The sequence below is a fragment of the Podarcis cretensis genome (genome assembly GCF_951804945.1).
Source record: "Podarcis cretensis genome assembly, chromosome: 8".
NCBI lineage: Eukaryota > Metazoa > Chordata > Lepidosauria > Squamata > Lacertidae > Podarcis > Podarcis cretensis.
This window is the reverse complement of record NC_137177.1, coordinates 5,449,626-5,463,747: the sequence shown is the minus strand read 5'-3', so window position 1 is coordinate 5,463,747 and position 14,122 is coordinate 5,449,626. Positions and strand designations below refer to the sequence as shown.

The 14,122-nt window shown below is 45.7% G+C and overlaps 1 long non-coding RNA gene across 1 annotated transcript; it reads left to right on the top strand.

Annotated features, from left to right (window-relative positions):
* Positions 1-1,912: 1,912 nt before the first annotated feature.
* LOC307221387 lies at positions 1,913-13,496 on the top strand. The gene is made up of 7 exons (XR_013841353.1): positions 1,913-1,978; positions 4,281-4,361; positions 6,268-8,165; positions 10,409-10,462; positions 11,651-11,973; positions 12,120-12,692; positions 12,966-13,496. It is a non-coding gene; the product is annotated as an uncharacterized lncRNA (long non-coding RNA).
* The last annotated feature ends 626 nt before the right edge of the window (positions 13,497-14,122 follow it).

Genomic DNA, 14,122 nt, shown 5'->3' with positions numbered 1-14,122 from the left:
TTATCACTACAAAAGACTGGCCAGGCTACCCAGGAAACCCAATCCTGCCAGACAGGAGATAAACAACAAGAGAAAAACAACATTCAAATGTTCTGAGGGGTGGTCTTAGGTTACACCTGATACGGAAGGGGGGGGGCATGTCTTCTTCACCTTCTTCTTTGCTACAATATATCAATTTATTTCCAATTGTCAATGTCAAAAGGGACTAAAATCTATAAAATCCATAGACAATCAATGTGCCAATTTGCTCAATTTCTCTAGGACTCCATCACCCCTCCCCTGTCCTCCATAATCCCTCAAGTAAGGTGTCAAGACCCTAATCCTGTCAAATCACTCTGCCAAACCTTTCCTCCGGGCAATGCTAGGTGACAGACTATGCATACATGGACCATTGTCTTCCCATCACCGGCACTCAGGAAGCGCTTATCTGCGCATATCTCCAGCTCTGCATATTCCCCCCCCTCCTCCATATGTTAATCCGGTGTAACCCAACCTCTCCTTAATGTATTCATGATGTAATCTGTGTAACCCAACCTTTCCTTAATGTATTCATGATGTAACTGGGATGTATTTTGCACTGTATTCTGGGACATGGAGGGAGTTTCAAAAGTTCATGTCACCCCTTTCTCGCTGTTCAATCTCGCCTTGAACCTGTTGCGCAATAAACTTGGATCTTTTGCACCTTGCTCCTGCCCGGCTGAGCTCATTTTCCTCCGCAGGGACCCACGGACTTAGTCCGATGAGCTGGGTGGCAGGGCAGCCCCGCACCCAGATTTTGCCGTAACCCACCCCTTCTGTGATGTATGCATGATGTTGCTGGGGGTGGTCTTGATCTACAGGGTGGCAATTTCAAAAGTCTTTATAAGGCCTTGCATGCCATTGTTCTGGGTCATCCTCCTTTCCTGCGTGTGAGGGGAGCACCCTGTTGCAACAGATCAATAAAGATCAAGCTTACTAGCTGCTTTGCTTCTCAATATTCTCTGGTTGGCCTCTGTTATCTTCTCCTACCAATAGGGAACCTATGCAAGGACTCTATATGGGCTCTTGGATACCCCATAAGGGAAAAGGGCAGATTTTTTGTTTACAACACTGCCATGTTTATTATTACAAGCATGTGGTTTTGGTCAAATGTTTGTTTTTTAAGCTGATGTGAGAGGTGTTTTTTTTCAGTTGAATAGACTAAGTCATTTAAAATATGAAGGTGAAGCAAAAATACAAGTGAGACTTTCACAAGTCGTTGGGCACATACAAAATATATTTATTAAAATAAATAACCCGGGTTCCTCTTTCGGCCTCCGTTCCGCACGAGAGGCAATTCGCCATTTCACTCGGCAGAGGGCGCCCTTGTGGCCAGAACGGCGTTGGAGTCTCTTGTCTTAGAATCTCCTCCTCTTTCAACTCGGCGCCACCTTGAGTTCAACCAATCACTGCTCCTCTGTATCCTACCTCTCTCCCCATCGCTATTACGCATGCGCATAATATCCTAAAATACCCTAAAAGGTGCAGTCTTCATGAATCTGTAAAAAGTTCGGTTCCCATTGGCAATCGATGTTCTCCGCCATGTGCGGGGCAAAAGTGGTAGAAATAGCTATAGTGGAGTAAGGTTGAAGAGGTAGGGGAGAGAGAAATCAGGAGGCAGAAGTGCAGTGCTTTCAAATAATCACTATGCGCCGAGGACATTTTTTTTGCTGTTGTTCTTCGATTTAAAAATAAAATAAAATACTATTCCCCAGTCCCCCGCACGCTGAAAAAGCCGATTGAGAGCCGGAAGTGAGGGCCGCCCAAACAGAGGAAAGTCCACGACTTTCCTCTTCGACGGGAAACCTTTGCCGCATGCGCCGTACAGTCCGGCGGCTTGCTCTTTCCCGTCAGGCCCTGCGCGATATAAATGCCCACGTCCCGCTCGTCCAGAGTTCATTTCTAGGCGCGCAGGAGGAAGAGGAAGGTGGCGGGGTTGCTGCCTCCGCCTTAAAGAGCGGTAAGCGCGGGCGCTTAATCTCACCAGAAGCAGTAAGTTACGGAAGGTAATGATTATTAGTGATGATTTAAGCTGTTTTTATGATTGCACTGTTTTGATATCTCGATAAATGAAAGACGGATCGAGCCAAGTCAGAGGCTGGCTCTCCGATCCAGTGTTTTAAATATTTTCCCCGGCGCTCACCCTTGTGAAATGTTAAGAAAGCAAGGCGAGGCTGCGCTCCCTCTTGGGTTTTTATGAGATTTCTGACGGGCAGAAGAGCAACAGCGAAACATTCAGTGATGAGACTTTCCCTGTTGAATTTCCGCCTGTTTCTGGAATTTCAAAGTTGAAGGAGCACCGTTGTTGCAGCGAGGGCCCCAGAAAACTCTATAACGTAAGTTGCTGGGAGAGGGAGAGTCCCTGCGCCTAGAAAGTGTGTGGCGGCAGGCAGAAATTCAACAGGTGCAGCAAGTCAATGTGTTTTGGAGGACAGCAGCTGGCATGGGTGGCCATTTGTCTTTGAGGTCTGGGAAGAATTATGCCCTAAAGCAACCCTTCTCAGCTTGCAGTTCACTTCACTGGTTTCCATCTGGGATTCCTCTTCGCTTTTCTGCGCTTGGGAAGAAAGCTATGAGCAGCCTCATTCCTACCTGTTTGCATGGATGTCTTCTTTGTGAAGTTCTGTTAAACTTGCAAGGCAAATTGTAGCTTTTTTGTTTGTTTGTTTTGTTTATTCAAAGTTATAACAAAACATATCCAAAAACATATCCTTATCCCCCCCCCATTTCCCCCCCCACCCCACCCCGACTTCCCTCAGTTCCAGTCTTTGGTTTCTCCAATAATGCTATTTTCTGCATGTTACAAAGTTGTCCATGGAGTTTTACAAACATGAGTCTGACCAAACTGCGGGAGGCAGTGGAAGACAGGAGTGCCTGGCGTGCTCTGGTCCAGGGGGTCATGAAGAGTCAGACACGACTAAATGACTAAACAACAAAGTTGTATAGATCCGCAAACTGTTTAGGAGTCCAGTTCGTTTTGTTGCATCTTCAGATACTTTGTGAAAGGTTCCCATTCATCCTTAAAGTCACAGTTATCCTCGTCCCGTAGCTTATATGTCAATTTTGCCAGTTCTGCATAGTCCATCAATTTTTCTTGCCATGATTCTTTAAACAAATTGGAGCTTTCTTACCCCTCTAAAAAGTTCAGTGTTTAATTAGTTTCTCACCTTTCCTTAATGGAGCTCAAGGTTGTGAACGTGGTTCTCCCCTCTTCCCTTCCCATTTCATCCGCACTAGCATGATCCTAGGTTTGATTTTAAAAGCCTTTTTTCTGCTTGCTAGTGACCTCTTAACAGTGTACACATGAGCATATCGCTGTGCTGATGTGTGGGGAGAAAAATTTCAACTTTGATCATTTCAAGCAAGATTGTATTTAAAAGCTATATGAGGCTCTGAAGCATCAATATTCAATCTGCAAAAATACAGATTTTCCTAACAGTAGTTGCTCTAATCTAGCCGTCCCCAACCTGCGGCCCTCCAGATGTTTTGGCCTACAACTCCCATGATCCCTAGCTAACAGGACCAGTGGTTAGGGATCATGGGAATTGTAGTCCAAAACATCTGGAGGGCCGCAGGTTGGGGGTGCCTGCTCTAATCTTTTTGAGGCTTAATAATAATAATAATAATAATAATTTATTATTTATACCCCGCCCATCTGGCTGGGTCCCCCCAACCACTCTGGGCGGCTTGCAACAAAACACTAAAATACAATAACCTATTAAACATTAAAAGCTTCCCTAAACAGGGCTGCCTTTAGATGTCTTCTAAAAGTTTGGTAGTTATTTTTCCTCTATGACATCTGGTGGGAGGGCGTTCCACAGGGCGGGTGCCACTACTGAGAAGGCCCTCTGCCTGGTTCCCTGTGACTTGGCTTCTCGCAGCGAGGGAACCACCAGAAGGCCCCCAGCTCTGGACCTCAGTGTCTGGGCTGAAAGATGGGGGGGAGACGCTCCTTCAGGTCTATTGGGCCTTTGAGGCTGTTTAGGGCTTTCAAGGTCAGCACCAACACTTTGAATTGTGCTCGGAAACGTATTGGAAGCCAATGTAGGTCTTTCAAGACCGGCGTTATATGGTCTTGGCTTTCCTGAAACCAAACTTTCCTGAAACCAAGCATTTATAAACAAAGACAAGTTTGGTCATAAATGTTTATGCAGTGTATTCTTGGATGCTAGGCTGTACATGGCTTGGTGCCAATGGTACTGTATGAATCTGTGTTCCAGGCACTTGTAATACACTAATGCGCACTTTTGTTTTGTGGTCAGAAAGCCTTGAGAAACTCATTGGATGCTGCTGAAGAGTGCATTTGATCCACAGGTGGAACATGTCTGGTTTGGAAATGCAAGGTACTGGAGAATTTTTTTCTGTTTGATGTTAAGATTACTACCTAGACTAGCCTTCATCAACCTGGTACAATCCAGATGTTTTGAACTACAGCTCATATTGGTCCCAGTCAGCATGGCCAGTAGCTAAGAATGATTGGGAGTTGTAGTCCAGCAATAACTGAAAGGCACCTGGTTGGGAACACTTTCAAAGATAGGAATAATAATAATAAACAGTAATAAATTTTATTTATATCCCGCCCTCCCCAGCAGAAGCCGGGCTCAGGGCAGCTAACAACAATAAAATAGTACAACAGTATGATTTTATGCGAATGGAATATCTGCAGGTGTTACTCTTGGACTTTAGTTACCAGTGACCGCTAAGCTACAGTGCTACAGGAAAGCATTTGCTTCAAATGTACTTTAAAGTTATGTAAAGCAGATTTGAAGCACTTGCTTTCTTGTAGCAATGTAGTTTAGCGGTTACTGGTAGCTATGAGGGATAAACTACAGTGCCCATAATTCTTTGAGTGTGTGTCTGTGATTAGAATGTACTTGGAAGGTAAAGTGTTTACACCATGGGTAGGCAAACTAAGGCCCAGGGGCCAGATCCGGCCAATCGCCTTCTAAATCCGGCCTGTGGACGGTTCAGGAATCAGTGTGTTTTTACATGAGTACCGTATTTTTCGTCCCATAGGACGCACCTAGTTTTTTTGGGGGGAAATAAAGGATTATTTCCCCCCTTTATTTCTCCCCCAAAACCAGGTCGGGGAAACCGAACCAGGTCGAGGAACAGCAGGATGGCGGCGCTGTGCCTCCCTGCTGTCCCCCGAGCTTGTGGGGCTGGCCGATGTCTGCCCAGTGCGCCCTGCCCACCGGGCGGCAGGCTGCTATCCGCAGCGTGGGGAGCCCTGCGGGGAATTCCTGCAGGGCTCCCCACGCTGCGGATGTCTGCCCGGCGCGAGGGGCGCTCTGCTTCAGGGCGCCTTTCGCGCCGGGCGGCAGGCTGCTATCCGCAGCCTAGACAGCCCTGTGGGAACTCCTGCAGGGCTGCCTAGGCTGCGGATGTCTTCTTGAAGCCTGGAGAGCGAGAGGGGTCGGTACGCACCGACCCCTCTCGCTCTCCAAGCTTCAGTGAAAGCCTGCATTCGCCCCATAGGACGCACCCAGATTTCCCCTTCATTTTTGGAGGGGAAAAAGTGCATCCTATAGGGCGAAAAATACGGTAGAATGTGTCCTTTTATTTAAAATGCATCTCTGGGTTATTTGTGGGCAAAGGAATTCGTTCATCCCCCCCCCCAACCAAATATAGTCCGGCCCCCCACAAGGTCTGAGGGACAGTGGACCGCCCGCTGCTGAAAAAGTTTGCTGACCCCTGGTTTACACAGCCTCCCTCCCAGTTATGTCTAAGGGAGAAGGCTTTTCTTTAGTCTTTTGAAACCTTACTCTGTTATGGTAAGGTTACCAGATGTCCCTGTTTCCCAGGGACAGCCCGTAGATTTACAAATCAGTCACCTGACAAAATCCATCCCCAAAATGTCCATGGGTTTAATTTAATGTCCCTGAATTTATAGTTTAAGTGTTGTAGATTTATAAGATAACTGTAAATTACTCCTACATGGCATTCTCTTTGGAAGGAAACAACTCATTCTTGAGTTTCTCTTTGGAATTAGTAGGGAATGAATGTTGTGTGATTGGTTCAATGGCATAAGACACATCAATATGTATATCAAAGTGTGATTGGCTAGCTGCTATCGCATGGTTTTCTCTCAAAATGTGATTGGCTCCCTGCCAACTCGCACTTGTTTTCATATCTCACTTTTGTTTTCCTCTTCCTCTTTTATTCAGTTGCTTTTTCCAGTGTTGAGTGTTTGGTTTTGGCAGTATCAGCAGCCTTTTAACACATCCACGTGTACTTTTTGTATTGTAGTTATTGAAGCTAATAAGACGTCAAAGAAACGAAAATGTGTGGTTAATGATTTGATACTAAAAGATTTTCCATTTATCAGAAGAGGAGTGAAGGAACACTCTGCATTTTGTTCACTATGTGAAGTAACTTTTACCGTTGGAAGTGGCGGGCGAACCTCAGTCGTTGAACATGTTGCAACGAAAAGACATAAAAGCTCCTTGATTCGGGAAAGTAGCAACGCAAAGAACGTACCAGCATACTTTAAGACGATTGTGCCAGATCAAAGTGAAATAAACATTGCCCTTCAAGAAGGAACTTTCGCATTTCATACCGTGAGGCATTACCACAGTTTCAAGTCTATGGACTGTACTTCCAGCTTGATTAAGAAATTAACGTGTTCCAGAACAAAAGTCGAAGCCATTGTCAAACACGTGATTGCTCCCTGGGCGATTGCTGAAGCTGTAGAAGAAAGCAATAGAGCTTCTTTTGTAACTATACTTCTAGATGCTTCAAATAATTGTAATACAAAATTGCTACCAATTATTGTTCGCTACGTACATGTGAATGCCGAGAAAGCTGTATCCATCCGTAATAAGATTGTGGACTTTGTTCAAATTACAGGGGAAACAGCTGAAATAATATACATGGCTTCATTTCAAACAATCAAGCATCTTGGTTTGGAGCATAAAGTGGTAGCGGTTTCAGCAGACAATACGAACACTAACTTTGGTGGTCTGAAGAGGAAAGGTTCAAACAATGTCCTCGCCAAAATGAAGGAAGGTTTGGGAAAGAATATTCTCTGCTTGGGGTATAACGCTCAAATGATACATAACAGTGCACATTCTGCAATAAATTCAATCCCTGTTGATGTTGAAGGACTTGTGGTAAAGGTTTTTGGTTATTTCCACATATTTACAGTGAGAGTAGAACATCTAAAAGAGTTTTGCGAGTTTGTAGGACAGGAGCACAAGAATATTCTTAGCTATAGCAATGTCAGGTGGCTTTCGCTGCTGCCAGCCATCAGAAAGTTCTGTGAAAATTATGCTGCCTTGAAATCCTTCTTTCTGTCTGAGGAGAAATGCCCAGCCCTGCTGAAAAAGTGGTTCAGTGACCCTTGCACCTATTTGTGGATGAATTTTGTTGCCTCAACGCTGCCACTTTTCCAGGATTCCGTACTCCAAGCCGAAGGAGAGGAAGTAACAGCAGTGGAATCTTGCATGATTCTCAACGTTTTGATTCAGAAACTTCAGGCTAGGAGTGATGACAAGTTTATTCCCATCTCAGTGAGGAAACTTTTGCCATCTCTCGAAGAAGGTGGTTCCTGCACACAGGAAGAATTTCTCACTATATCAAAAGACTTCTACACTACTGCTGTTGAATACCTAACTGCTTTGAGCTCCCACTCTGAAGATATTAGGTGTATGGAGTGCATTTTGCTTCGGACTTCTCCGCAGAGAGAAAACTTTGAAGAGTGTCTCCAATATTTTTCATCAAGAGTAGGAGGAGTTGGTCTAAGTGAAGATCATTTATTTGATGAAATTTCTTCTTTGAAAGAATATGTATCAAAAGAAAAGATAACTAAATGGAATGAAGATGGCGCTGATGTGTGTTCAAGATGGAGTGACGTTTTCTCGTTCTTCTCTCAGAAGATGATCCCCTATCCACAGCTACAAAAGTTGGTTCAACTCTGCCTCTGTCTACCAGGAAGCAATGCTGCAGTGGAGAGAGTGTATTCTTCCATGAACGTGATGTGGACACCTCAGAGATCAAGGCTTGATATTGACACTATCAAAGCTATGTTAGCGGTCCAAAGTAATTTTTCTATGGATTGCCAGGAATTTGCAACAAAGCTGGAGTCAAGAAGAGGTCTTCTCTGCAAGGTGCGCTCCTCGGAACAATACAACTAGTTAGGAACACAGGTAACTCTTCAATTTCATTAATGTAGTTGTTTTAATGTACTATCTTAGTAATAAAAGCAGACTTCCTATCGAGCTGTCATTCCGACTGAAGTTGAAAAGTGTCCCCGGATTCATTGAAAAAAAATCTGGTAACCTTATGTTATGGAGCACATCAATTGTCTCCAGCCGCAAAAAAACACACATTCTGCTCCTTGAACTTTACCCTTGGAAGTTAGGGGCACCAGTATTTTGAGAGCACTTGTCCCTTGCTGCCCTAGAGACCAGAAATCTTCTAGAAATGGACGCACTTCATCATGCTGTCAACCCAACGGGGATCTCTGGAGAGGTTGCTCTTTCTCAGCTCTGTCCATGTGGCATATGGGAGCGTAGGCCTTTGGGCTCTGTGACGTATAGTCCCCTTCCACACTGTTGGAGAGCAGGCTCGGCCCTCTGAGGTCTGCAACCTGCATATTCCTACTTCTGCTCTGAGTCTTTGGACAGGGTAAAGGTAAAGGTACCCCTGCCCGTACGGGCCAGTCTTGACAGACTCTGGGGTTGTGCGCCCATCTCACTTAAGAGGCCAGGGGCCAGCGCTGTCCGGAGACACTTCCGGGTCACGTGGCCAGCGTGACATCGCTGCTCTGGCGAGCCAGAGCCGCACACGGAAACGCCGTTTACCTTCCCGCTGGTAAGCGGTCCCTATTTATCTACTTGCACCCGGAGGTGCTTTCGAACTGCTAGGTTGGCAGGCGCTGGGACCGAGCAGCGGGAGCGCACCCCGCTGCAGGGATTCAAACCGCCGACCTTTCGATCGGCAAGTCCTAGGCGCTGAGGCTTTAACCCACAGCGCCACCTGCGTCCCCTCTTTGGACAGTGACTGAGGAGATAAACCATGAAGGAGACATTGCTTCACTTGGGTAGTGTTTGCTTACTTTAACCGTTGCTTTGTGCTAGTGGCGTTGTTAAAAAGTTGTGTTCAATCCAGTGCTTCTTAAACCTTTGGGAGTGAGGTCCATAATTTACATAGGAACATAGGAAGCTACCTTATACTGAGTTAAGACCAGGAGTCGACAACTTAAGGCTTAACCGGCCCCTGAGCTGCCTCCTTGGTGAGTCCCTGCACGCTGTGCTAAAGCAGTTCGGTGCAGGGACTCTTCTGCAGCTCTGGAAATCACTTCTGCACATGCCCAGACGCCAGAAATCGCTTCTGCGCAAGCACAATTTTCGGCGACACAGACATGCGCAGGCACGATTTCTGGCAGCGCACTAGCCTGGCCCACGGAGGATCTCTGTGGGAGTGATCTGGCCCATGCCCAGTAACCCTTGCTGACCCCTGGTTAAGACTGTTGGTCCATCAACCTTAATGCTGTCTACACTGACTGGCAGTGGCTCCCCATGGATTCAGGCAGTGGTCATTACCAGCCCTACCTGGAGATGCCAAGGAGTGAACCTGGAACCTTCCTGCATGCAAAACAGTTAGTTTTGAGATACCATTGAGCTGAGCCCCTTCTATTATTATTGAACTCATAAGTATCCTGTTACAGGCTGCCTAGCAATATTTTTAAGAGCTTAAGTAAAAAAAAAGTTATTATATAAAGACATGCAATTCATAAAAATCAACATCTTTCCCCAATGTTGTTGTTCTTTAGTCGTTTAGTCGTGTCCGACTCTTCGTGACCCCCTGGACCAGAGCACGCCAGGCACTCCTGTCTTCCACTGCCTCCCACAGTTTGGTCAAACTCATGCTGGTAGCTTCGAGAACACTGTCCCACCATCTCGTCCTCTGTCGTCCCCTTCTCCTTGTGCCCTCCATCTTTCCCAACATCAGGGTCTTTTCCAGGGAGTCTTCTCTTTCCCCAATAACAGCAGCAAAAAGCTCTGGTGGCACAAGCAGCTAAGTTTTCTAGTCTATCTCCTCTCGCTGAAAAATAAAATAAAAGACTCTTGCGTTCAAATTTAACACTGGACAATTGCATATTATATATTCCACGTTTTAATTAGCGTGTTGGTATTACAGTATATATTGCTTATATAAATAGAATTTAATAGGCAGGGGGTCGGTAACCAAGTCGCTCCAAGAGGATCCACGGCAGAAGTGCTATGGGCTCATCATGAATTTTCTTTAAACTCCCTAGAAATTGGGGGCGGGGGGCGGGGATGACAGACACACACTCATTGTGTGACCAGCCCAGGAATACATTGGGAGTCCCAGTTTGAGAAGCAGCTGTCTTAACTCTTATACAATTTTGTTCTTCCCATTCTAGTACACTTGAAAGTTCATTGCATACTGTTGGAATGGCCACATAATCCTGAAGTGGGTATGTACAGCAGTTTTGACTCTCAAGGTATTCATGAGAATGATTAATTTTTCCTGTTTGCCTTTTGCAGGCCGGTTTATGTGTGTGTCATTAAGACCACTGTGGGCTGTTGTCTTTATAAACTCCACTGTGAAAATAATGCTGTACTCTTTTAGGTTTTGACTAAAAGTGCATTGAAATATAAAATGCTGTCTTGGGATAAGCAGTTCTGAAAGAACATCAGCCGTGTTGGACTACAGTGCCCATTATTCCAGGCCATTGGCCATGCTGGCCTAGAGATTAGACAGCTTTCTTCAAATGTGCTTGCTGTTCATCCTGCTGTCAACCCAATGGGGATACCTAGAGAGGTTGCGTAGGCCTTTGGGCTCTGTGATGTATAGTCCTCTTCCATGCCGTTGGAGAGCAAGCTGGGCTCTCGTGGTCTGCAACTGGCATGTTCCTGCTGCTTCTCTGAGTCTTCAGGTAGTGATTGAGGAGATAAACCATGAAGGAGACATGTGCCTGTTTACTGCTTCATTCATAAACCCTTATTAAATCTGGTAGGCTTCCTATTGGGGGATCTGATTGGCCACTTGGAGAACAGGATGCTGGATTGGACCGATCCAACAGGGCTCTTGTGTTCAGTTTTTACCTTGCTCTTTTTTGAGTTTTCGGTACTATGGCACAAGGGGTGTGAAAAATTGAGGCACTTAGTGGCCTTGTAAGAGGCATATGCACCAGAGTTTTATGTCATAATTGTGTTAATAAGCCTAAGCTTATGGTTCCCGGTTGGAAGAACCTATGGAAGCCGCAGATATTTTGAGTCTTACTGTTAATATTACGTTTTCATCCTTACCTATGCAAGTGTCATAAACAGCATACTTGGGCTTGTTCAAGTTGGTCCTTGCGTATTCTCATAAGTTCAATGTTTGTGCAGTGACTAGTTTGAAGTCTTTGCACAGGGGTCTGATTTTTTATTTATTTTTTACATTGGAATGATTGAGGTCCTGCTTTTTATTGGTGCATGCTTGATTGATTTACCTCCCTCAATTATTTTTTCATTGCTTTCTCCACAAAGTCTCAACTTACAAGGTCTGTACAATACAAAGAAGCCTTAAAATCTGTTAAAAATATTTATATGTTGATTTTATGTTCAGGAAGCAGAGAACCAAAAACAGCCTGTTGTATGTTTTTGTTTTTATTTATTAGGCCGTTGTAAATGGAAGAAGAATAACCTGGGAGGAAAGAGCTGGAGAAGATGCTGAGATTGTGGTCTTGTGAAAGCGTCAGCTATTTAAGTGTAGGTCAGAAGAGAACAGAACAGTCCTGGAGAAATGGCTACCTTTGGTCTCCAGTATGCCTTCGAGACTACAATTCCCATCACCCCTGGTTGCCGACCCTGCAGGCAGGATTTGGAAGGCCCCAACATCGACAGGGCTCTATGATGGCCTTCTCTGGCAGCAACATGGTGGAAGAAAAGCTGCAATGCTACGGATACTAATATGAGCAGGAATGATCTCCAAAGCTTTAATGTGAAGAATTATCATCTTGCTTTCGCCCCGATTAGCAGCTGCTGCTGCCGTAGTGGTAACAAACCAGCAAGATATGTGACCCACTGCTTGTGGGCTCTGAGCAAAGGTGGTTGAGAGAAATACTTGAATGGGGACAAAGATAACAGTCCAAAACCAAATTAACCGGTTGGGATCAAGCTGTTTTCTGCATTTGCAAAATTTGACAGCTGGCCATTGGTAGAACATTAAAGGTAAAGGGACCCCTGACCATTAGGTCCAGTCGTGGCCGACTGGGGTTGCGGCACTCATCTCGCTTTGTTGGCCGAGGGAGCCGGCGTACAGCTTCTGGGTCATGTGGCCAGCATGACTAACCCACTTCTGGCAAACCAGAGCAGCGCACGGAAACGCCGTTTACCTTCCCGCCAGAGTGGTACCTATTTATCTATTTGCACTTTGATGTGCTTTCGAACTGCTAGGTTGGCAGGAGCTGGGACCGAGCAACGGGAGCTCACCCCGTCGTGGGGATTCGAACCGCCGACCTTCTGATCGGCAAGTCCTAGGCTCTGGTTTAGCCCACAGCGCCAACCGCATCCCATTGGTAGAACATTGGGCGAGTTTTAATTCAGTTCTGTTTTAGATGCGAAACGTGTGTTTCGTCACACTTAACTCTGCTAGCATTGCAGTTACCATGTTTCCATTTCTGAAAAGTGTTGTTTAAAGATGTGTGTGTGTGTGTGTGTGTGTGTGTGTGTGTGTATATGGAAAAGTTACAGATAGGTAGCCGTGTTGGTCTGCCATAGTCAAAACAAAACAAAATCCTTCCAGTAGCACCTTAAAGACCAACTAAGTCAGTTCTTGGTATGAGCTTTCGTGTGCATTCAGATACTTCTTCAGATTCTTCGTATCTGAAGAAGTGTGCATGCACACGAAAGCTCATACCGAGAACTGACTTAGTTGGTCTTTAAGGTGCTACTGGAAGGAATTTTTTTTGTTTTTTTTATATATGTAAAAAGTAATTGTTTACATTGCTCTGTGTTTTGATGTTTCATTTGCCTTCAGAAGTATAGGTTACACCCGAGCAGAGCAGCTTGTAAAATTCTGAAGGCTTGGAAAGAATTGCCAAGGACCACATGAAAAAACTGCAAATTGAACAGGAAGGGGGGCTGGACTGGCAAACCATGATGTTGTTGGTACTTCCCCAACACTTTGAAGTGTTTCCGTTTAAATGAATTAGTAAACTAAACTAGAAATAAGCTTCTCAGCAGATGGAGCTCTATGACGTTTACAGGGAGGGGGGACCCTTTTGTTACTGAAATGACGAGGGGGGGGCACATAGTCCTGTCCTCAGGCTTGAAAACTAAATAAGTCAAGACACCCAGCAGAAGGGATGTCGAGGAAGAAAGTAGAGGAAGAATAACTTGTAACAATGCCCAAAGGCTTGAGATGTCGACAGGCAATCGTGTCTTGTATTTAGACAAAGCTGCAGCAACTGTCCCAACAGCCCTCCATCCCTCTGCTGATGGAAAGAGCAGACACAGCATGGTTGCCTTCAGCCCTGCAGTCCCAGAGCAAGTGGTGACTGGAACCTCTTTGTTTACTCTGGCACACATAATGAACTCGGTGGGAACAGCTGCTGTGGAGCAGAACTGCCCCCTCTCTCTGCTTTGTCATATTTGTGATGGGCTCGGGCTTGGAACCAGAGGAGACTCAGTCTGCACCGGATCCTTTGCCTCCGGCATCACCTGAACCAAGTCTGGGGCCTGATCCTGAAGAGTTCCAGTCGGCACAGGTTGCCCTGCAACAAACACCAGCTGGACCGAGTCGGGGGCCTGAGCCTGCCCTGGCTCCAGATGCAGGGATTCCCTCGTTGCCTTCAGCTGGGCCATCACTTACAGCTGCTCCACTACCGTTTGGTCAGGGGAGGCTGAGGCGGCCTCTGGGTCTAGTAACCCACTGATGTCTCCGGAGCTGCAGAAACTAAGGTCTGAGAGAAGGAGAGACCTGAGAGAGAAGGAGAGACCTGAGTACTCGCAGAAGGAGTGCTCGCCATTCTGAAAAATTGCTATTGCGCAAACACACTAATGATGGAGAGCCTGCAGTAACCCAGGCTTTGGGTTTATTATTAACTCCTTCCTTTGGCAATCTTCACAGAGCTCTAGCCAAATGGTTG